Source organism: Oncorhynchus keta, chromosome 2 (genome assembly GCF_023373465.1).
Source record: "Oncorhynchus keta strain PuntledgeMale-10-30-2019 chromosome 2, Oket_V2, whole genome shotgun sequence".
Classification (NCBI taxonomy): domain Eukaryota; kingdom Metazoa; phylum Chordata; class Actinopteri; order Salmoniformes; family Salmonidae; genus Oncorhynchus; species Oncorhynchus keta.
The window spans coordinates 37965165-37989725 of record NC_068422.1 but is presented as its reverse complement, the minus strand read 5'-3'; the positions used below and the strand labels follow the sequence as shown (position 1 = coordinate 37989725).

The 24561-nt window shown below is 41.3% G+C and overlaps 1 protein-coding gene across 1 annotated transcript in view; it reads right to left on the bottom strand.

The window, feature by feature from the left end:
- Positions 1-24247, bottom strand: part of LOC118400118 (survival of motor neuron-related-splicing factor 30-like) — a 40455-nt gene extending 16208 nt beyond the window's left edge. Inside the window, exon 1 of the mRNA XM_035796647.2 lies at positions 24222-24247. The gene's annotated coding sequence lies outside the window, so the exon portion shown is untranslated. The remainder of the gene's footprint in view (positions 1-24221) is intronic.
- Positions 24248-24561: the final 314 nt, after the last annotated feature.

Here is a 24561-nt window from a genome sequence, read left to right as displayed (position 1 = left end):
TATAATCGTTCACGCACAGCCTGCCAATATTCATGATGCACACAAAAGAAAGAGGTTATCACCTTTTTTCTTTTTTTTTAAAGTAAAACAGTACATTAAGTGATGGGATGTTGTATTTCTGCCATCAGAGAGAAGTTAATTATGTTAGTGATGCACACGAGTCACTGCAACCCCTGTCGATGAGCCATAGCAAAATTAACTCTATTGCTCATAAATCAAAATATGCATGCAGTTGCCTTCACTTCCCTCTTTCTGGGGTCTTGCATTTACTTTATCGCCACCATTTCAGGTATCTTGAAAAAAAATAATAATAGAGGAACTCTATCGCCTTATCGAAGTGACTGAAATAAAATGGGTTTCCCATACTATAACAGTAATTGTTCTGCTTACATTATCACATAAGTGAGAATTATGCAACATGCTGTGGAACTATTCTTCAATTCTTCACACAACATATTCTGTTGCTTATCAGGCTAATCGGACTAGAAATGGTCTCGGTATGAAATAAGCCTTTGTATAAAAATTTATGAGACATATTATTACATATTACATATTATGACCACGAGCAGGGGAATATAGCACTGAAATCAACACAAAATGGCAGAGAATGAACATGAACATTACATAAAGCCCTATGCAGGAGGACCATTGGAACATGATAAGTGTATTACATTTACATTTAAGTCATTTAGCAGACGCTCTTATCCAGAGCGACTTACATATTCTGAGGAGCCATTATCTCCCTGTGTTTCATCGTCTTCTCTCAAGTGGGTGATGAAACTCTCATCAAAACAAATTGCATTGCCTTCAAAGAGCCCCCTCCCACCAAACTACCAGTGAGAACAATGCAAATCAAATGAGAGGGAAAGTATGCCTACAAGGTAATGGCTGGCACAACAATATTGAACACAGCTCAGTTCAGCTCAGCAGAAATAATAATTCTACAGTTGCAGATATCATTAAATCCTTCCCCCAAGTCAAACAAGAAACATATCAAGAGCCAAATGTTATTGGCCCTGCACTCCAAACATTAAGGTGTGTGTAATTGCATTGTGATGTAATATTCACAGCCTTATTTAGGCCGGCCTCAGTGTCAGACAGTTTCTTTGATTAGCATTCTCTTTTCTTCTATGGAAACATTAGAGGCTTTGAAATTCGTTTGCACTGGTTCTTCTAGTGTTATACTGTACAACATAATTATGGTGGCATTCTCATTATCAGTTCAATATGTGTTATTTCATTTGAATGTTTTTGCCAGTGAGGAAGGCACACAGTAAAATACACACCATTAGGGATTATCATAACTCAGCTCCAACAGTCCTTTCTCATTCCAATAGATAGAATATGCCTCAGTTGCAGCAGTTCTGCTGTTTAACATTCCTGTGGTACACATACTTGGGTTTAGCCATGTAGCCAGTCTTAAAATACAACAACCAGTCACCACGGATGAAAAACTATAGACCCATCTTTGATGGATTCCCACGAACCATCTGACATGTCAAATGTACACAACAAAACCCGCTGGGCACAAACTGGTTGAATCAACATTGTTTCAATGTAATTTGTCATCATATTGTGACATGGCATTGGGACATAGCTACTGTTTTTGTGCGTTTTGCTCTTGAAGACCATTAAAAATGAAACGGAAGTGGTCACACTTTCCCATCAGATTAGAGGGAAGATTTGTGTAGTCTGTAGTTTGCACCTCTCTCCCCATTCTGTTCCATCATCCTCCATCATTATCCTCCTGAGGCAGGTGTCAGATATGCAGGAAATGGATCACTCATTACTTTTTTACCTCTAATGTTAAAAGCCCATTCAGTTAACAAGATAGATTGCCTCCTATCAGAGTAAAGAACCAAGGGAGAGGGCAGGAGAGAGAGAGAGAGAGACAGATGGAGAGACATAATGAATATATTGCCTGTGAAACTCAGATCCTCTAAAGATGTAATTTGCTTGACTTCCCAAAATCTGCAGAGGATATGGAATATATCCGAAGTCATTAGCATTCATCGTGTTTAGCTTCTGGATGTTCTTAGTTCTTTTAATCAAAATAACAACCAGGAGAATAATGAAGGCATGTGCCATGCATTGCCAGCTGTGCATACATTACAATTAAAAGTTTTGGTTGAGCAGTTTTTAACAGATACTAAAAAGGTTGAATGTGAATGCATATGTATATTAATCTCAATTGCTCAAAGTAGTAAGAGGGAATTGTGGAAACAAAGACCGTATTTGTTGAACCTTTAGATAAAGCAGTTCTTCCTACAGTTGATAAAAGTAATGCGGTCATCACAGGTAAGTTCTGTTCTTTTAAACATGTATGTGCCAAACAATTATGGCCTTTTAACCTAAAATCACTGATTTAGCATCATTTCAACACGGAGTTTATATTTTTCCTGGTTACGCTAGCACTGTGGTGCTATCCTCATTGCCACACTTTCACACACACACATTTTTTCTTCTGGGTTTCCGTCAATAATTTATTTCCCAGTCAAAGGTCCTCGAACAGGGCCGCAATTTATGGCTATGACACCCAGGCTTGTATGCTTAATAAGCTGTGTATGGCAGTAGTTCCCACGATTTTCACATTGATCTCAAGTCTGCCTCTCCCCATTTAACTCCCTAAGCCACATTAAGTCACAGTGATTCTGGAAAATTCGACTGTACTGTGTCTGAATCATTGCTGGTGTAGTCAGTGCTGGAGGGGGTTTCACGCACTGAGATGGTCAAACACAATACTGAACAGGTTTAGGGGAGGAGAGCCTGTAAAAATGAGAAAACGTATGAAACCAAGGCAAAAAGTGTCAGAGCACATGCCAGGAATACTGAGAGGGTAAAGCAGTGTATCGAATCAAACAAAGAACCTGCAAGACCACAACAAAGAGTAGCTGCTATCATACTTGAAATGGCTTGGAAAGGTCAACATATTGATATGAATGCCATGAGAAGAGGGGTGGATTATCATCAGCATATACTGAGCAAAAGAAAAATAAGTAGCAGGAGCGCTTCAGGTATTCCAAAACAAGTACAGGTGCTCTTGAAGGGGAATAGTACTAGAAAAGCTAATGGGAAAATTATACCCACAAATAGGCGCTAAGTAGAATACAAAACCCAAGTTGAGGCACTTGTGTGAGTTTGACTTCCGGCGCCGACAGAGATGGCCGTCTCCCTTCGCGTTCTTAGGAAACTATGCAGTTTTTTGTTTTTTTTACGTGTTATTTCTTACATTAGTACTCCAGGTCATCTTAGGTTTCATTACATACAGTCGAGAAGAACTACTGAATATAAGAGCAGCGTCAACTCACCATCAGTATGACCAAGAATATGACTTTCGCGAAGCGGATCCTGTGTTCTGCCTTTCACCCAGGACAATGGAATGGATCCCAGCCGGTGACCCAAAAAAACGACTTCGTAAAAGAGGGAAACGTAGCGGTCTTCTGGTCAGACTCCGGAGACGGGCTCATCGTGCACCACTCCCCAGTATACTTCTCACAAGGATGATGAAATCCGAGCAATGGTAGCATTCCAGAGGGACATCAGAGACTGTAACGTTCTTTGCTTCACGGAAACATGGCTCACTGGAGAGACGCTATCGGAGTCGGTGCAGCCAGCTGGTTTCTCCACACATCGCGCCGACAGAAACAAACATCTTTCTGGTAAGAAGAGGGGCGGGGGCGTATGCCTTATGGCTAACGAGACGTGGTGTGGTCACAAAAGCATACAGGAACTCAAGTCCTTCTGTTCACCTGATTTAGAATTCCTCACAATCAAATGTCGACCGCATTATCTACCAAGGGAATTCTCTTCGATTATAATCACAGCCTTATATATTCTCCCCCAAGCAGACACATCGATGACTCTGAACAAACTTTATTTGACTCTTTGCAAACTGGAATCCATACATCCTGAGGCTGCATTCATTGTAGCTGGGGATTTTAACAAGGCTAATCTGAAAACAAGACTCCCTAAATTGTATCAGCATATCGATTGCGCAACCAGGGCTGGCAAAACCTTGGATCACTGCTATTCTAACTTCCGCGATGCATATAAGGCCCTGCCCCGCCCTCCTTTCGGAAAAGCTGACCACGACTCCATTTTGTTGATCCCTGCCTATAGACAGAAACTAAAACAAGAAGCTCCCACGCTGAGGTCTGTTCAACGCTGGTCCAACCAATCTGATTCCACACTCCAAGACTGCTTCCATCACGTGGACTGGGATATGTTTCGTATTGCGTCAGACAACAACATTGACAAATACGCTGATTCGGTGTGCGAGTTCATTAGAACGTGCGTTGAAGATGTCGTTCCCATAGCAACGATTAAAACATTCCCAAACCAGAAACCGTGGATTGATGGCAGCATTCGCGTGAAACTGAAAGTGCGAACCACTGCTTTTAATCAGGGAAAGGTGACCAGAAATATGACCGAATACAAACAGTGTAGCTATTCCCTCCGCAAGGCAATCAAACAAGCTAAGCGTCAGTATAGAGACAAAGTAGAATCTCAATTCAACGGCTCAGACACAAGAGGTATGTGGCAGGGTCGACAGTCAATCACGGATTACAAAATGAAAACCAGCCCCGTCACGGACCAGGATGTCTTGCTCCCAGGCAGACTAAATAACTTTTTTGCCCGCTTTGAGGACAATACAGTGCCACTGACAAGGCCTGCAACCAAAACATGCGGCCTCTCCTTCAATGCAGCCGAGGTGAGTAAAACATTTAAACGTGTTAACCCTCGCAAGGCTGCAGGCCCAGACGGCATCCCCAGCCGCGCCCTCAGAGCATGCGCAGACCAGCTGGCTGGTGTGTTTACGGACATATTCAATCAATCCCTATCCCAGTCTGCTGTTCCCACATGCTTCAAGAGGGCCACCATTGTTCCTGTTCCCAAGAAAGCTAAGGTAACTGAGCTAAATGACTACCGCCCCGTAGCACTCACTTCCGTCATCATGAAGTGCTTTGAGAGACTAGTCAAGAACCATATCACCTCCACCCTACCTGACACCCTAGACCCACTCCAATTTGCTTACCGCCCAAATAGGTCCACAGACGATGCAATCTCAACCACACTGCACACTGCCCTAACCCATCTGGACAAGAGCAATACCTATGTGAGAAAGCTGTTCATCGACTACAGCTCGGCATTCAACACCATAGTACCCTCCAAGCTCGTCATCAAGCTCGAGACCCTGGGTCTCGACCCTGCCCTGTGCAAATGGGTACTGGACTTCCTGACGGGCCGCCCCCAGGTGGTGAGGGTAGGCAACAACATCTCCACCCCGCTGATCCTCAACACTGGTGCCCCCCAAGGGTGCGTTCTGAGCCCTCTCCTGTACTCCCTGTTCACCCACGACTGCGTGGCCACGCACGCCTCCAACTCAAACATCAAGTTTGTGGGACGACACAACAGTGGTAGGCTTGATTACCAACAACGACGAAACGGCCTACAGGGAGGAGGTGAGGGCCCTCGGAGTGTGGTGTCAGGAAAATAACCTCACACTCAACGTCAAAAAACTAAGGAGATGATTGTGGACTTCAGGAAACAGCAGAGGGAACACCCCCCTATCCACATCGATGGAACAGTAGTGGAGAGGGTAGCAAGTTTTAAGTTCCTCGGCATACACATCACAGACAAACTGAATTGGTCCACCCACACAGATAGCATCATGAAGAAGGCGCAGCAGCGCCTCTTCAACTTCAGGAGGCTGAAGAAATTCGGCTTGTCACCAAAAGCACTCACAAACTTCTACAGATGCACAATCGACAGCATCCTGGCGGGCTGTACCACCGCCTGGTACGGCAACTGCTCCGCCCACAACCGTAAGGCTCTCCAGAGGGTAGTGAGGTCTGCACAACGCATCACCGGGGGCAAACTACCTGCCCTCCAGGACAACTACACCACCCGATGTTACAGGAAGGCCATAAAGATCATCATGGACAACAACCACCCGAGCCACTGCCTGTTCACCCCGCTATCATCCAGAAGGCGAGGTCAGTACAGGTGCATCAAAGCTGGGACCGAGAGACTGAAAAACAGCTTCTATCTCAAGGCCATCAGACTGTTAAACAGCCACCACTAACATTGAGTGGCTGCTGCCAACACACTTACTCAACTCCAGCCACTTTAATAATGGGAATTTATGGGAAATTATGTAAAATATATCACTAGCCACTTTAAACAATGCTACCTAATATAATGTTTACATACCCTACATTATTCATCTCATATGTATACATATATACTGTACTCTATCATCTACTGCATCTTTATGTAATACATGTATCACTAGCCACTTTAGCTATGCTACTTTGTTTACATACTCATCTCATATGTATGTATATACTGTACTCGATACCATCTACTGTATCTTGCCTATGCCGCTCTGTACCATCACTCATTCATATATCTTTATGTACATATTCTTTATCCCCTTACACTTGTGTGTATAAGACAGTAGTTTTGGAATTGTTAGTTAGATTACTTGTTGGTTATTACTGCATTGTCAGAACTCGAAGCACAAGCATTTCGCTACACTCGCATTAACATCTGCTAACCATGTGTATGTGACAAATAAAATTTGATTTGATTTGAAAGTTTAAAAAAACCTTAATCTGTGGGCTAAGCAATTTAAAAAAACAAATACATCAACATATATCGCCTCACTCAGTATTTTCAATTCATTATCAATATTTTTTTAAATTCATGATATACTGTATATTGACACAACTCTGCTCAATGTATTAACCAATGTGTATTGGCTTAAGTCTTCATCAGAGTGTCCGAAACTCTGATGAAGACTTAAGCCAATACACATTGGTTAATACATTGAGCAGAGTTGTGTCAATATACAGTATATCATGAATTTAAAAAAATATTGATAATGAATTGAAAATACTGAAAATACTGAAAAATCAAATACTCATCTATGGACCATCTCTGAAAAGAGATGATTCCTGATCCTTGAGTGCACATAAGTAGATTAGTGTACATTTGATTTGATGGGCACATAGATTTATTAATTTCAGTCTTTTCTTTGTATGCAGTAGGATAGGTTATATTGTGTTGGGGCTATTGCAGTATTTGTTTTAACATACAGAAAAAGTACCTCTATTGCCAAACAGTACTGTATCACTGCCAAAATGAATGAAATAGCAACAGCACTTTGATTGTGTTTTTATGTACTAGAGTTCATTTCCAATATTCTTGAGATTTAGCAGATATAACATATGGTACATTAACCATTTTCTACGCCTCTACTTCATTGATGACAAACGTATTATTCACAGTGGCGATTAAAAATTCTGCCACTGTAATAGCATAGTAAGTTGAAGAACTTAATGTTTGTATCTTGGCATTCCCTTCAGATTTTATCTGAATGTGATACAATGGTTAATTCGATTTTTTATCTCTACAGCACAGCACCCACCTCAGGGGACAGTTCTACATAGAACCAATACATACAGTATATTAGGTAGCATTACGGTATTGGGAATTGGATAGTCCAATCTGCAAATGAGCAGCAGAGCATAGTTTCTACTATGGAAGTGTTCATCCATCTGCTTCTCTGCTGTGTGAATGCTTGATAGAATGAAAAAGAGCACTACTAAATCAAATCAAATTGTATTTGTCACACGCGCTGAAGTAAAAAATAAAAGAGAAACAATAAAATAAGAGGCTATATACAGGGGGTACCGGTACAGAGTCAATGTGCAGGGGTTCAGGTTAGTCAAGGTAATATCTACATATAGGTAGGGGTAAAGTGAGTATGCATAGATAATAAACAGCGAGTAGCAGCAGTGTAAAAAAAAAAAGGGGGGGTGTCAATGCAAATTCCCGAGTAGGCATTTGATTAGCTGTTCAGCAGTCTTATGACTTGGGGGTAGAAGCTGTTAAGAAGCCTTTTGGACCTAGACTTGGCGCTCCGGTACCGCTTGCCGTGTGGGAGCAGAGAGAACAGTCTATGACTAGGGTGTCTGGAGTCTTTGGCAATTTTTAGGGCCTTCCTCTGACACCGGTATAGAGGTCCTGGATGGCAGGAATCTTGGCCCCAGTGATGTACTGGGTGGTACGCACTACCCTGTGTAGGTTTTATGGGTATTATGACTCATACTGTGGTACTCGTGAGCAAACATTCCATAACTGTAGGTGGCAGTAAATCACGAACCTTGGTTTTATACATGTCCGAACAACATAAGCTGGCAGTATGCACCCTTTCAGTTTGCCAACTAGATGTAGTAGAAAAATATGGAGATGGCCTCAATGGCACTGCCCATGCGCTCACAGATGCCATAATGTGACATGCACTGAGTGTACAAAACATTAAGAACACCTGCTCTTTCCATGACATTGACTGACCAGGTGACAGCCATGACAGCCCTTATTGATGTCACCTTTTAAATCCACTTCAATCAGAGTAGTTGAAGGGGAGGAAACATGTTAAAGAAGGATTGTTAAGCCTTGAGACAATAGAGACATGGATTGTGTATGTGTGCAATTGAGAGGATGAATGGGCAAGACAAAATATTTAAGTGCTTTTGAACCGGGTATGGTAGTAGGTACCAGGTGCACCGGTATGAGTGTGTCAAGAACAGCAACGCTTCTGGGTTTTTTACACTCAAAAGTTTCCCCTGTGTATCAAGAATAGTCCACCACCCAACTTGACACAACTGTGGGAAGCATTGTAGTCTACATGTGCCAGAAGCCCAGTGGAATGCTTTAACACCTTGTAGAGTCCATGCCCTGATGACTTGAATGTGTGCTGAGGGGGGTGCAACTGAATATTAGGTTTTGTACACTCCGTATATATAATGGCACAAGGCGAGACCCAGATGCCGACACAGGAGGCAGATGGTTTGAGTCTTTGATATTGATTAATAATCCAAAAGGGGTAGGCAAGAGAATGGTCGTGGACAGACAAAAGGTCAAAATCAGTTCAGAGACCAGGAGGTACAGTGTGGCAGGCAGGATCAAGGTCAGGGCCAGCAGAATGGTCAGGCAGGCGGGTACAGAGTCCAGAAAACAGGCAAGGGTCAAAACCAGGAGGACTAGCAAAAGAGAATAGAAAAGGCAGGCGAGCAAGAAAACCATGCTGGTTGACTTGGAACACACAAGAGGAACTGGCACAGACAGACAGAAAATACAGGTTTAAATACCCAGGGGATAATGGGGAAGATGGGTGACACCTGGAGGGGGTGGAGACAAGCACAAGGACAGGTGAAACAGATCAGGGTGTGACAGTATATAAGGATGATATCTCTATCATTCTCTCTGTTTACCAAATATGACTGCGAAAAATCCATTTGAATGGTAATTACTAGTGGGAAACGTGTCGATCATCCTTGAGCTTCAACTTCTCCCACATGGTGACCTCTGACCTAAATAACAGCATTTTTGGCAGCCAGCTTTTCTGAATGGCTGAGCTGGCACAAATTCATATTCAAAGTCTAACACTCTTCATCAGAGAGAGTGAGACCCGCTCTGACTCTGTCAGTCACTCAGTCGAAACAGAAAAACAGAAGGGTGGTGCTGAAAAAGTTACATACCAAAAAAGATATTGAGGCCAACATTGCTAAATGTATGAAATTAACACATTTATTTAGTAAAAGTTCTGGTTCTGCTGGGCCGAGTGCTGTGTCTGTGAGAAATTACAGATCATCTGCCGTGGTACACTGGCAATAACATGTCTTTAGATTGGCTTTTATAAAACATAAGGCAAGGCAATATAGCCATCTACTAGACATTTATACAGTGCTTTTTACTAAACACAAGTCATCGTGTATTACAATAAAGGTCCATTCGCGGACTGTCTATGTATTTGTTTTATCAATGTTTATTCGCTTCTGAGTCTCAGTCTCTTTAACTCAGAGAGTGAGTTTCCGATTTGTAGTAACAAGTGACTATGGTGTCGGATTACATTACATTGCCACTGCACTGAAGGCTAGAAAGTCCCTCCTATCTCCCACTTATTTCATTCTCTGAAAGGCCTGTCACTTCCTGGCAGAAATATACGCATATGCGCACGGCACTGTCAAACGAAGCACAACACTAGTCCCGGCATTGTTCGTTGACAAACAGAATGTTGTACTGTATTTTGAATTCAGTAGAAGAAAACAGAAAGAGAGGGAAAAAAAGAGACTGCCAGGTTCTTAATGTAGCCATTGGCTACAGCCTAACGTCTCTCTCTCTCCTTTTTTCTCTCTGTTTTCTTTTATTGAATTATATGCCATCTAATATTTAAACACTTATCTAAAGTGGGCAGGGGGAACACTTGAAATGCACAAATTTGAAATATGTAGTTAGGCTGTTCTAAGATATTATATAAGCCAATATTCTTCTAAGGCATTTCTTTTGTGCTTTTCTTCTTTGTCTAATATACATCCCAGACACCCTAGACCCATTACAATTCGCATACCGCCCCAACAGATCCGCCGATGACGCAATCTCAATTGCACTCCACACTGTCCTTTCCCATCTGGACAAAAGGAACACCTATGTGAGAATGCTGTTCGTGGACCACAGCTCAGCGTTCAACACCATACTGCCCTCAAAGCTCATCAATAAGCTAAATACCTCCCTCTGAACCTGGATCCTGGACATCCTGACATACCGACCCCAGGTGGTATAGGTAGGCAACAACACATCTGCCACGCTGAACCTAAATACGGGGGCCCCTCAGGGGTGTGTGCTCGTCCCCTCCTGAACTCCCTGTTCACCAGGACTGCATGGCCACTAATGACTTCAACACCATCATTAAGTTTGATGACACAACGGTGGTAGGACTGATCACCGACAATGATGAGACACCCTACAAAGAGGACGTCAGAGACATGGCAGTGTGGGAAGTGTGGTGTAAGGACAAAAACCTTGCGCTCAACGTGAGCAAGACAAAAGAGCTGAACGTGGACTACAGGGAAAAGGGGTCCAAGCACGCCCCGATTCACATCAATTGGGCTGTAGTGGAGCGGGTTGAGAAGTTCAAGTTCCTTGGCGTCCACATCACTAACAAACTCCCACGATCGAAACACACTAAGACAGTCGTGAAGAGGGCACGACAATGCCTATCGAGAGCATCCTGAATGGTTGCATCACGGCTTGGTATGGCAACTGCTCGGCATCCGACCTCAAGCCGCTACAGAGGGTAGTGCGTACAGCCCAGTACGTCACTGGGGCCAAGCTTCCTGCCATCTGCTCCCGAGTGGCGCAGTTGCTGCATCTCAGTGCTAGAGGCATCAATAGATAGCCTTGTACGAATCCAGACTGTATCACAACTGGCCGTGATTGGCCCAGTGTCATCCAGGTTTGGCCGGTGTAGGCCGTCATTGTAAATAATAATTTGTTCTTAACTGACTTGCCTAGTTAAATTAAGGTTCAATTTAAAATAAAATCCAAGAACTCTATGCCAGGTAGTGTCAGAGGAAGTTCCTAAAAATTGTCAAAGACTCCAGCCACCCTGTTCTTTCTGCTACTGCACGGCAAGCAGTACCGGAGCGCTAAGTCTAGGTCCAAAAGGCTCCTTAACAGCTTCTACCCCCAAGCCATAAGACTGTTGATGTCACGCCCTGACCTTAGAGATCCCTGTTTATTCTCTATATTTTGGTTAGGTCAGGGTGTGACTAGGGTGGGTACTCTAGTTTTTGTATATCTATGTTTTCTTTTTCTTTGTTGGCGAGTATGGTTCCCAATCAGAGGCAGCTGTCTATCGTTGTCTCTGATTGAGGATCATACTTTTCCCACCTTCTGTTGTGGGATCTTGTCTTTGTTTGGTTGCATGTATTTTGCACGACAAAAATGTTCATTCGTTGTATTGTTTATTGTTTTTTTTTGCTGGTTCACATTTTAATCAAATATGATGAACCCAAATCACGCTGCGCCTTGGCCTTCCCTTAACGACGAACATTACAGTTGAAGAGTTAATCAAATGGCTACCTGGACTATTTGGACTGGACTGTTTATTATCTATGCATAGTCACTTTACCCCTACCTACACTAATGTTCAAAAGTTTGGGGTCACTTAGAATTGTCCTTGTTTTTGAAAGAAAAACTCATTTTTTGTCCATTAAAATAACATCAAATTGATCAGAAATACAATGTAGACATTGTTATTGTTGTAAATGACTATTGTAGCCGGAAACGGCAGATTTCTTTATGGAATATCTACAAAGGCGAACAGAGGCCCATTATCAGCAAACATCACTCATGCGTTCCAATGGCACGTTGTGTTAGCTAATCCAAGTTTCTAATTTTAAAAGGCTAATTGATCATTAGAAAACCCTTTAGGAATTATGTTAGCACAGCTGAAAACTGTTGTTCTGATTAAAGCAGCTCACAGATTACTGCACCTGTACATAGCCCATCTATAATTTAGCTCCTCCTTATTTTGCTCCTTTGCACCCCATTATTTCTATCTCTACTTTGCACTTTCTTCCACTGCAAATCTACCATTGCAGTGTTTTACTTGCTATATTGTATTTACTTTGCCACCATGGCCTTTTTTTTGTTGCCTTTTCCTCCCTTATCTCACCTCATTTGCTCACATTGTATATAGACTTTTTTTATTGTATTGACTGTATGTCAACAGCACTGCACCCCCCACAGCAACTCGCCCAAGCCTTCCCCATTTCTCCTTCTCCCAAATCCAGTCAGCTGATGTTCTGAAAGAGCTGCAAAATCTGGACCCCTACAAATCAGCCGGGCTAGACAATCTGGACCCTTTCTTTCTAAAAGTTATCTGTCGAAATTGTTGCCACCCCTATTACTAGCCTGTTCAACCTCTCTTTTTTGTCGTCGGAGATTGCCAAAGATTGGAAAGCAGCTGCGGTCATCCCCCTCTTCAAAGGGGGGGACACTCTTGACCCAAACTGCTACAGATGTATATCTATCCTACCCTGCCTTTCTAAGGTCTTCGAAAGCCAAGTCAACAAGAAGATTACCAACCATTTCGAATCTCACCATACCTTCTCTGCTATGCAATCTGGTTTCAGAGCTGGTCATGGGTGCACCTCAGCCACGCTCAAGGTCCTAAACGATATCTTAACCGCCGTCGATAAGAAACATTACTGTGCAGCCGTATTCATTGATCTGGCCAGGGCTTTCTACTCTGTCAATCACTACATCCTCATCGGCAGACTCGACAGCCTTGGTTTCTCAGATGATTGCCTCGCCTGGTACACCAACTACTTCTGCTGTCCGGACCTCTGGCAGTCTCTATGGGGGTGCCACAGGGTTCAATTCTTGGACCGACTGTCTTCTCTGTATACATCAATGATGTCGCTCTTGCTGCTGGTGAGTCTCTGATCCACCGCTACGCAGACGACACCATTCTGTATACTTCTGGCCCTTCTTTGGACACTGTGTTAACAACCCTCCAGGCAAGCTTCAATGCCATACAACTCTCCTTCCGTGGCCTCCAATTGCTGTTAAATACAAATAAAACTAAATGCATGCTCTTCAACCGATCGCTGCCTGCACCTGCCCGCCTGTCCAACATCACTACACTGGACGTCTCTGACTTAGAATACGTGGACAACTACAAATACCTAGGTGTCTGGTTAGACTGTAAACTCTCCTTCCAGACCCACATCAAACATCTCCAATCCAAAGTTAAATCTAGAATTGGCTTCCTATTTCGCAAACAAAGCATCCTTCGCTCATGCTGCCAAACATACCCATGTAAAGCTGACCATCCTACCAATCTTCGACTTCGAAGATGTCATTTACAAAGTGGCCTCCAATGCCCTACTCAGCAAATTGGATGCAGTCTATCACAGTGCAATCCATTTTGTCACCAAAGCCCCATATACTACCCACCATTGCGACCTGTACGGTCTCGTTGGCTGGCCCACGCTTCATACTCGTCGCCAAACCCACTGGCTCCATGTCATCTACAAGACCTTGATAGGTAAAGTCCCCCCTTATCTCAGCTCGCTGGTCACCATAGCATCACCCACCTGTAGCACGCATAGTATATCTCTCTGGTCAGGTATATCTCTCTGGTCACCCCCAAAACCAATTCTTTCTTTGGCCGCCTCTCCTTCCAGTTCTCTGCTGCCAATGACTGGAACGAACTACAAAAATCTCTGAAACTGGAAACACTTATCTCCCTCACTAGCTTTAAGCACCAACTGTCTGAGCAGCTCACAGATTACTGCACCTGTACATAGCCCACCTATAATTTAGCCCAAACAACTACCTCTTCCCTACTGTATTTATTTATTTTGCTCCTTTGCACCCCATTATTTTTATTTCTACTTTGCACATTCTTCCACTGCAAATCTACCATTCCAGTGTTTTACTTGCTATATTGTATTTACTTTGCCACCATGGCCTTTTTTTGCCTTTACCTCCCTTATCTCACCTCATTTGCTCACATCGTAATAGACTTGTTTATACTGTATTATTGACTGTGTTTGTTTTACTCCATGTGTAACTCTGTGTCGTTGTATGTGTCGAACTGCTTTGCTTTATCTTGGCCAGGTCGCAATTGTAAATGAGAACTTGTTCTCAACTTGCCTACCCGGTGAGAGGTGAAATATATTTTTTAAAGAAGCAATTAAACTGGCCTTCTTTAGACTAGTTGAGTATCTGGAGCATCAGCATTTCTGGGTTTGATTACAGGCTCAAAATGGCCAGAAAGAAATAACTTTCTTCTGAAACTCAGTCTATTCTTGTTCTGAGAAATGAAGGCTATTCCATGCCAGAAATTGCCAAGAAACTGAAGATCTCGTACAACGCTGTGTACTACTCCCTTCCCAGAACAGCGCAAACATGCTCTAACCAGAATAGAAAGAGGAGTGGGAGGCCCCGGTGCACAACTGAGCAAGAGGACAAGTACATTAGTGTCTATTTTGAGAAACAGATGCCTCACAAGTCCTCAACTGGCAGCTTCATTAAATATTACCTGCAAAACACCAGTCTCAGAGTCAACAGTGAAAAGGCGACTCTGGGATGCTGGCCTTCTAGGCAGAGTTGCAAAGAAAAAGACTCAGACTGGCCAATAAAAATAAATGATTAAGATGGGCAAAAGAACACAGACACTGGACAGAGGAGCTCTGCCTAGTAGGCCAGCATCCCAGAGTCGCCCCTTCATGTTGACGTTGAGACTGGGGTTTTGCAAGTACTATTTAATGAAGCTGCCAGTTGAGGACTTGTGAGGTGTCTGTTTCTCAAACTAGACACTCTAATGTACTTGTATATAAGAGACAGATTTCGACTGATATTAAGTAACCAGCTGTCTTATGTTACCATACCAAACGTAACATATCATACTAATTTGAGTGTCCCGGATTTACATTTACTAAGTTACAACGTCTATGACACCAGGCTGTTTTGATGCATCTTCTGGTTTGGTGGTGAATTCCCATACTAACTTTAAAGTGTAATGTCGTGGTGCGGTACAACAAAAGAGACAAAAGTAGGGGTGTGCCGAGTAGTCGGACAAAACGAGTATCGTAAAGGATATGGGCAATTTTCTGGATACAATTATGATCCTAGTATTTTTCAGTTGCTAGCATGCATCTTTCTCATGTCATTCAGGTTGTGTGTGAGTTCCTACGTGGACTAAATCAGTCGTTCCTAAACTCTGGGGTGTGGACTCTACGGGGAAGCGAGGTGTCGGCATGGGGGTCGCGTGGGTCCCCCACCCCAAAAAATTAATGAATTAAAATAATGATGTATTTATTTTTGGGAACTTAGTCCGGCTTTCAACTTACTCTTGAAAGTTATAATGGTATAATGTATGGTGCAATTTTGAAATTGTTTGTGCATCATGAATTTTCCTTTTGCCATCTCAGTCATAGCCTACTTTAGAGAGTTATTTATAACTTGTCAGAAATGTCCAGATCAACAGTGGTTCCCAAACGTTTTATAGTCCCGTACCAGGGTCAGCGCACTCTCAAATCTTGTTTTTTTGCCATCATTGTAAGCCTGCCACACACACACTATATGATACAGTGTACAACTCAGAGTGTGAGTTGTCACAATCCGGCTCGTGGGAAGTGACAAAGAGCTCTTATAGGACCAGGCCATAAATCATAATAATCAATCATTTTGCTCTTTATTAGGCATCTTACATAAAAAATGTTATTTGTTTATCAAAAATTGTGAATAACTCACCACAGTTTAATGAGAAGGGTGTGATTGAAAGGATGCACATAACTCTGCAATGTTGGGTTGTATTGGAGAGAGTCTCAGCCTTAAATCATTTCCCACACATTCTATGCTTGTATTTAGTTTTCATGCTATTGAGGGCTGAGAATCCGCTCTCACATAGGTACATGGTTGCAAAGGGCGTCAGTGACATAACAGCGTGATTTGCCAAGGCAAATCAGCCCTATCCAGAAATTGCCAGTGGCTTCTGATTAAATTACATTTTCACATAACCGCTTGTTGCAATTTCGATGAGGCTCTCTTGTTCAGATATCGGTAGGTGGACTGGAGCCAGGACATGAAAGGGATAACGAATCCAGTTGTTTGTGTCATCCATTTTGGGAATGTACCTGCGTAATTGTGCACCCAACTCACTCAGGTGCTTCGCTATATCACATTTGACATTGTCCGTAAGCTTGAGTTCATTGAACACAAAAATCATGCAATGATGGAAAAACCTGTGTGTTATCCTTGTTAATGCAGACAAAGAAGAGCTCCAACTTCTTAAATCACAGCCTCAATTTTGTCCCGCACATTGAATATAGTTGCGGAGTGTCCCTGTAATTTTAGATTCAGATCATTCAGGCGAGCAAAAACATCACCCAGATAGGCCAGTCATGTGACAAACTCGTCATCATGCAAGAGGTCAGACAAGTGAAAATTATGGTCAGTAGAGAAAACATTAAGCTTGTCTCTCAATTAAAAAGACAAAGTTAACCATTTTCACTGGTGTCCAAAACATCTTTCAAGCTATAGGGCATTCCCTTGGCAACAAGAGCCTCTTGGTGAATGCTGCAGTTTACCCAAGTGGCGATGGGAGCAAATGCTTGCACACACATTACCACTCCACTACATTATGTCTCCCTGTTAAAATAAGGGCTGGGTTTCGGTAGGCTTACCCTGGTTTGACATTTTGATAACCATGTAAATCTCTCTCTGACAAGGTGACAAGGTGACACCTTTGCTAACTGGTATTGTGTCCATTTAAAAATAAAAGAAAGCCGCACACTAGGAGCTCAGATGCAAAAATGTAATACCAACGTTTCGACAGACAAGCTGTCTTCATCAGGGTATAATCACAAACACTGCGGAATGACTTGTTTATATAGTGTCAAAAGACACAGGTGTCTGTAATCATGGCCAAGAGTGGCCTAATATCATTGGTTAATAATCAAATATTAAAATGTCATACAAAGAACAGCATACAAACAAATGGATAGCATGCAATCATAGATTAATTTGATTACATAAGTTTACAAACAATTACAATGGCAAAGTCACAATAATCACAAAAATGGCTTAAGATCAAAGTCTACATTGAGACCGAAGGGCGCAAGGGTCTTTAAATTAAAGACAGTGAGGGTGACATGTTCGATGCCAATATAACGCAGAGACGAAATCGAGTGGCCTGCCTCCAAGAAGTGGGCCACAACTGGATAAGTAAAGTTTTTACACCTAATGGTGCTACGATGCTCTGAGATACGTACTTTTAATTCGCGTTTTGTTTTACCTACATAATTTTTACCACAAGGACAAGTTACAAGATAAATAACTGCCTTAGTTGTGTCCATTTAAAACTTGCATAAGACAGTTCACATGATTGAAGGTTTAAAGTAATGTTGGCAATTTATTTATTACTAAATTTAGCAAACAATAATCTACAGATTGTTCACCTTTGCCTTGATTCGGCAGTCTCGTCCATATCATCAAGGCATTTGTAGTTCTTTGTGATAGCTACATTAACAGCTAATAGCATTTCATTTGGGGGGGGTAAATACAGGTTTATAAAATGTTGATAAAAGCCACCTTGACCTAGAGAGATTTATGCAGTTATTAAAACGTCACGCCAGGGTAAGCCTATACAAAATACAGCCCTTAATTTAAGTGTTTCTAAAATCCCCTATGTGAACAATGTATGGATTTAAAATTATTGGAAACATTTTCTTGTTTGACCTCTAGATTTTATGGGTATTATGACCATTTTTTTACTTTTTCATTTTGTAAATTTAACTAGGCAAGTCAGTTAAGAAGAAATTCTTATTTACATTGACGGCCTACCAAAAGGCCTCCTGCGGGGACGTTGGCTGGGATTAAAAATAAAAAATGAAATAAAAACACACAAGAGAGACACTACATAAAGAGAGACCTAAGACAACAACATAGAATGGCAGCAATACATGACAACCCAGCATAGTAGCAACACAACATGACAACAACATAGTAGCAACACAACATGGTAGCAGTAGAAAACATTGTACAAACATTATTGGGCAAAGACAACAGCACAAATGGCAAGAAGGTAGAGACAACAATTTATCAGGCTAAGCAGCCACAACTGTCAGTAAGAGTGTCCATGATTGAGTCTTTGAATGAAGAGATTGAGATAAAACAGTCCAGTTTGAATATTTTTTGCAGCTCGTTCCAGTCGCAAGCTGCAGTGAACTGAAAAGAGGAGCGACCCAGGGATGTATGCGCTTTGGGAACCTTAAACAACAAAAATACTTAAATACATGTAATTTTGTCCTTGAAACATTTAATTGAAATACTGTAGGATTCCATTCATTCCTATGGTGGACTGCTCTTACTAGGGAGTGCCAATATGGCCGACCGGTGGCTTCAAAGCCTCTCAATGGCCAATACATAGCATCAGCAATCAATGGATTAAATACTTAATTGGCAATCATTTAATTCGCCATTGCACTCCTTCTAAAGAACACATGTTTTTATATCTTGGGCAAAGGGTAAAGTCTACAAAACATTGTCCACTTTGTTCATAACAGATTCTAGTTTTGAAAACAGAGAAACATGTGCCCCCTGCTGATCCCTGCGGGCCCCACATTTTGGGAACCACTTGTTTAATTACCTAAACTGGCTTTCTGTGAAGAGAAGGGTGGGCTGTACGTTGATCCTACTGCTCTGATTGAAACGGTATTTCTCCTTCCACTCGCTTCATAATTTCACCCAATCAGTTTACCTTGCATGTTTTCGATCTGATCATTACGATTTCTGCTGTCTGCTACTATGATAAACCACATGTTGAGGAAGTTTGCTATTAAGCTGTGAATAATATCTAACAAATTGGGGAAGAGCATAGCCACAGGATGTCATTTGGGGGTGGTATGGCAAAGTGGGGTGTGTAGAAATACACAGACCATTTCAAGCTCATTTATTGTACTTCTACACAATTCTAAAACTCTAAAATGCTATTTGGAGAACAAACAAAAATGTCCCCCTACAATTAGGTTTATTGGGTTTAAGGGTATATGTAATGGCGTGTACAATGTACTACTCAACCTCATTATACATAGGCTAGATGACGCATTTAGCCTGCTTGAAGAATAGTACATACAGTACAACATGAAATAGATACATAGTACACGCTATCAAGGCTGACTTCAAATACCGAAATCAATGTGAAAGTAACAGCTGACTGCTAATGCTAACTTTGCCAGATGAATCCTACATATGCATTGAAACAAAAGGCATACGTCAAAGGAATTACTTAGGCCTACAATCGACGAGGCCGCATAAAGACAAACAAACTCGACCATGGCATGAAGAAACATCTATACATTAATGCTGCGCACTGAATGGACAGTGCCTCGGTACAGTTAGGCATAGTGGAGCTCCGTGGGGTGTGGCTGAAAGGACAGAGTCTCTGTCTAGTAGCCAGCTAGAATTAGGCTATTCTGTTTGTGGCAAATTAGACATTTTCTTGGCACAGATTAGTAGCCTACAATGCTTATATGAAAATCATAACTGGCACGCATATCTTTAGAAATTGTAGGATCAATTTTAAATTGTCACTTATATGAAAAAGGTTACAGACCCCCTACTATAGGCTGAAGTCACCATACAGTGTACTATGACAGTGTCATTATTATTGTGTCAACGAACTAGGCAGCTCTGAGAATATTGAAACATTTTGTATCAACAAGACTGCTCTGAGAATATTAATATTGTAAAATAGTAGCCAACGCAGAGGCGGCCTGCAAAAATGTATCCCCGGGCCAGTTTGTCTCTGTCTGATATTATTGTGTTGCCTACACAGCATCTGGGTGCTCATTATATACACTGAGCAAAAATATAAATGCAACATGTAAAGTGTTGGTCCCATGTTTGTTTCATGAGCTAACAAAAAGATCCCAGAAATCCACCTAACAGGTGTAGCATATCAAGAAGCTAATTAAACAACATGATCATTACACAGGTGCACCTTGTGCTGGGGACAATAAAAGGCCACTCTAAAATATGCAGTTATCACACAACACAATGCCACAGATGTCTCAAGTTGAGGGAGCGTGCAATTGGCATGCTGACTGCAAGAATGTCCACCAGAGCTGTTGCCAGATAATTTTATGTTAATTTCTTTACCATAAGCAATGTAGTTTTATAGAATTTGTCAGTACGTCCAACCAGCCTCACAACCGCAGACCTATTATATGGCATTGTGTGGGCAAGCAGTTTGCTGATGTCAAAGTTGTGAACAGAGTGCCCCCATGGTGGCGGTGGGGTTATGGTATGGGCAGGCGTAAACTACGGACAACGGACACAATTGTATTTTATCAATGGAAATTTCAATGCACAGGGATACCGTGACGAGATCCAGAGTCCCATTGTGAGGCCCATACATGTAAAGGTATATGTGTCCAACAAATGCATACCTGTATTCCCAGTCATGTGAAATCAATAGATTAGGGCCTAATTAATTCATTTAAATTGACCGATTTCCTTATATGAACTGTAACTCAATAAAAAAATATATATATATATATTTCAGGGAGTGCTGCAGCACTATCAGCACCTCTACTTCCCTTGACTATGGGAAAGAGTAGGGAAAAAATAAAATCCCCATTCTGACTGAGTGACAGCAGACTTGTCTGCCTGCTGCAAGTTGAGGGCACAGACACCAATCCAAGTGCTGCTGAGATAAATATATATATATATATATATATATATATATATATATATATATTTATCTCAGCAGCACTTGGATATATATATCCAGGACCTTCAATGCCATCTGCAGACCAACTAATGAATTACCTTGAAGGATCCATCTTACTATCTTATTTTCACCCAGAGAGAATTGAAAGATATATTTCTATAAATGGATTCAAATGATCCAGTGTATACCTTCTCATTCCAAAGGGACAGTATTTGCATTATGAAATGTTTCCCATTGTTTGAAGCTATATTTAATTACCTGGTTTAATTTAATTTCAATCAAAGCAAGTATACATTAAAATGGCTATCGATGCTGACAGCTTTGATCTGGGGGCAATTTGTAACAAAATAGTCCTCACAATAAGCAAAAAGCCCAACTTCAACCGACTTATCCTGCCAAGATCCAGTACCTTGAGGTAGCTGGCATATAATTGTTATGACAGCTCCTTATATTACCTATCCTCCTAGCATTAGAGAACACCACCACTGTTCACAAATTATTCAAATGAAGTTTGTCTTTATTCCAGAGCCTTTCGAATGCAAAGTACATTATCTGTCCATTCATGACATAAATTTAAACAAAAAGCCAATTTTCAAGAGACCAATAAGCCAGACTAATATGGTTGCGGTTATTAAACAGCACACTCAGAGAGAGAGAGAAAGAGAAAGAGAAAGAGAAAGAGAAAGAGAAAGAGAAAGAGAAAGAGAGAGAGAGAGAGACCAGGAAAGAACTTTACCATATCGACCTTCGCTGCCATCTGCAGAGAGACAAACTACTGAACTGCTTTCAAGGATAATATGGCAATGTTCTCTCTCTTTTCCAGATATAGGGATTCAACTATTTATATAACTATAACTTGTGAATCTGTTAATTAAAAGTATCTCTATGAGCTCCTCCGAAGAGACATGAAAAGAAGTGACATTCTTCTCTGAGTATTTATTTCTCTAATAAGAATATTTGACCAAAAAAAGTAACTGCATATTTCACCATAGACATCATTGCTCACAATGCTTTTCCTAAGGAGTTAATTAATTAATAAACAACCTTATTTGTGGCGCTACAGTGGTGACTCAAGTTTGTACCATAGATAGAACAACGAGCCAGATATTTCACTTGATGTATAAATGTGAAGCATTCTGCCGCTGCCACTCACTGCCAAATATGGTGATGAGAGGGAGCCCAAGTGACCCAGCAGTGGTCGAAGATGGAGCGAGATGGATTTGGCTGACATTCTACACATTTTCTCATCAATTAAATAATACAGTTTTCGGTTTCCAAAACTAGAATCAGTATGAACAGAGTGGACAACTTTTTGTAGACTTAAGCCTTTGCCCAAGTTTTTTTTATAAAGGCATTCTTTAGCAGGAGTGCAAGGGCAAATTGAATTATTGCCAATGAAGTATAAAAGCCCTGGATTGTTGTCCTATGTATTCACCATCGAGAGCTTATGAAGCTACCGGTTGGCCATATTGGCACTCCCTAGTAGGAGCAGTCCTTCATATGATTTTTTTTAATTAATGTTTTTACATTTATTTATCTAAGTACTAAATGAATGGAATTCTATAGTATTTCAATTAAAGGACATAATTACATTCATTTAAGTATTATTATTTTTTTGTAGTGGGGACAGTAACATTAGTACTCACAAATACAATAGAAAATACCTTAAGGAAACGTTTTTAATGTTGTATGTTTAGCTCACATAATATAATTTAAAAATATGCATTAAGGTGTCGGTAATAGAATAAACGTGTCAAAAACTAATGTAGATGTTAATAAATGAATTTCTATAGCTTCCTAAATCTTTTTTACAATTGAGGAGTACCAAGATGGCTGGACGGTGTCTCCAAGACAACTCCCTAAAGGAAATCATCCAGGGTTTATACACCTCCTTGATTATTACACAGGCGCACTTCAGAGTCGGCGTTCCCTATCGGAAATATGCAAATACATGCTATAACGCACCAATAGGATCTCACTACTTTGTGTTGGCTCTGCCCACCTTGCTTGTTCTGCCCAGGCACTATGATTAATTTTCTCCCATCGTTAACAACATGCAGTGGTATATCTTAGGTCAGTTATAAAATTATTCGTTTGTACTGTACACATGAGCAGCATATGTGTGATGTTCATAAATGACAGCCCATCAGTTACTAGGCAATTACAATAAATCGTTTTCCTGCTGCCTAGAGTTGCTCATAACTTACAGAGGTAAAGAAAGTTTCAAGTTGAATATTCGGCGGATATTCGGACATTCAAACCTCAATAGCTTTCAAACCACTTGAGCCACATACTCCAAATAAGTGTCATGTTGTTGGAAAAGTTGCACAGGTCTTATTTTCACGATTTGGACATTAATTTGCTTTCCAAAGCTAACAAACACGTGGTAATGTAAGCATGATTTTGTATTCATAGTTGAATTAGTTATGGACCGTAAACAAAGTACAAACTTTTTTTACATTCGAATTTCAAAAGCTCCTTGGTCATGTGACCTACTTGACTCAAAGTTCAGAATGTCCACTGACTACCCACCCTTCTGTTATTGCACACCCTTTGATTTGTCCACTTTCAATTCACACGGTTTTACATACATGTTTCAGACTTTCCCATTTCAATAGCTCCTTTGTCGTGTGACCTACTGACTTCAAACAAGGTTCAGTGGGCCTACACATTGCACATCCTTTAGTTTGTCCATTTTCATCTCTCGCGTTTTTACATACATTTTTCAAACTTTCTCATTTCAATAGCTCCTTGGTCATGTGACCTACTGGACTCAAACAGGGTTCCCGAATGCACAGTCAGTGGGCCTACACATTGCACACCCTTTAGTTTGTCCATTTTCATCTCACAAGATTTTACATGAATCTTCCAAAATGTTACATTTCAATAGCTCCTTGGTCATGTGACCTGTTAGCAAGCTAAAATCAACAAAGCTGTTTTGCCAGATGGCCACACAGAGATCCTATTAGCTAATATCTAATTATATGTCACTTGCTAACTAGGCTGAAGACCCGACGTTGAATTGCATTGTTAAAATTCTATGTCGGGCAGAAATTAGCGTTTGGATTAGGAACGTTTCCTCTCACGACCTCCACAGAGTCAGAATGCTGAAGTGGTACTTTACCGGTCGTCCGTGTGCTTGGTCCTTTTTGCCAGTAGGGATGTGAGACAAAATATCCACAGAGTAGTGTTATCAACCTGAACTTCAGTATGATGGTCTGTATAGTATATATGTTGTATCCGGTTTTTTTCCGATACTGATGCAATTTGCATGTGTCAAACACAATATTGCTGAGACTAACCGAAAGGCAAACACTAATAGCTGATTGCTATGAAACGTGCTGTTCAGTTGATTACATTTGGCTGTTGTTTGCATTATTGTGCAGTGTGTCACCAGATTGAAAATAGAAGTGACAGAACCTAGTACCGGCGCCGCAAAAAGTCTGACAAACAACACTTTCCTG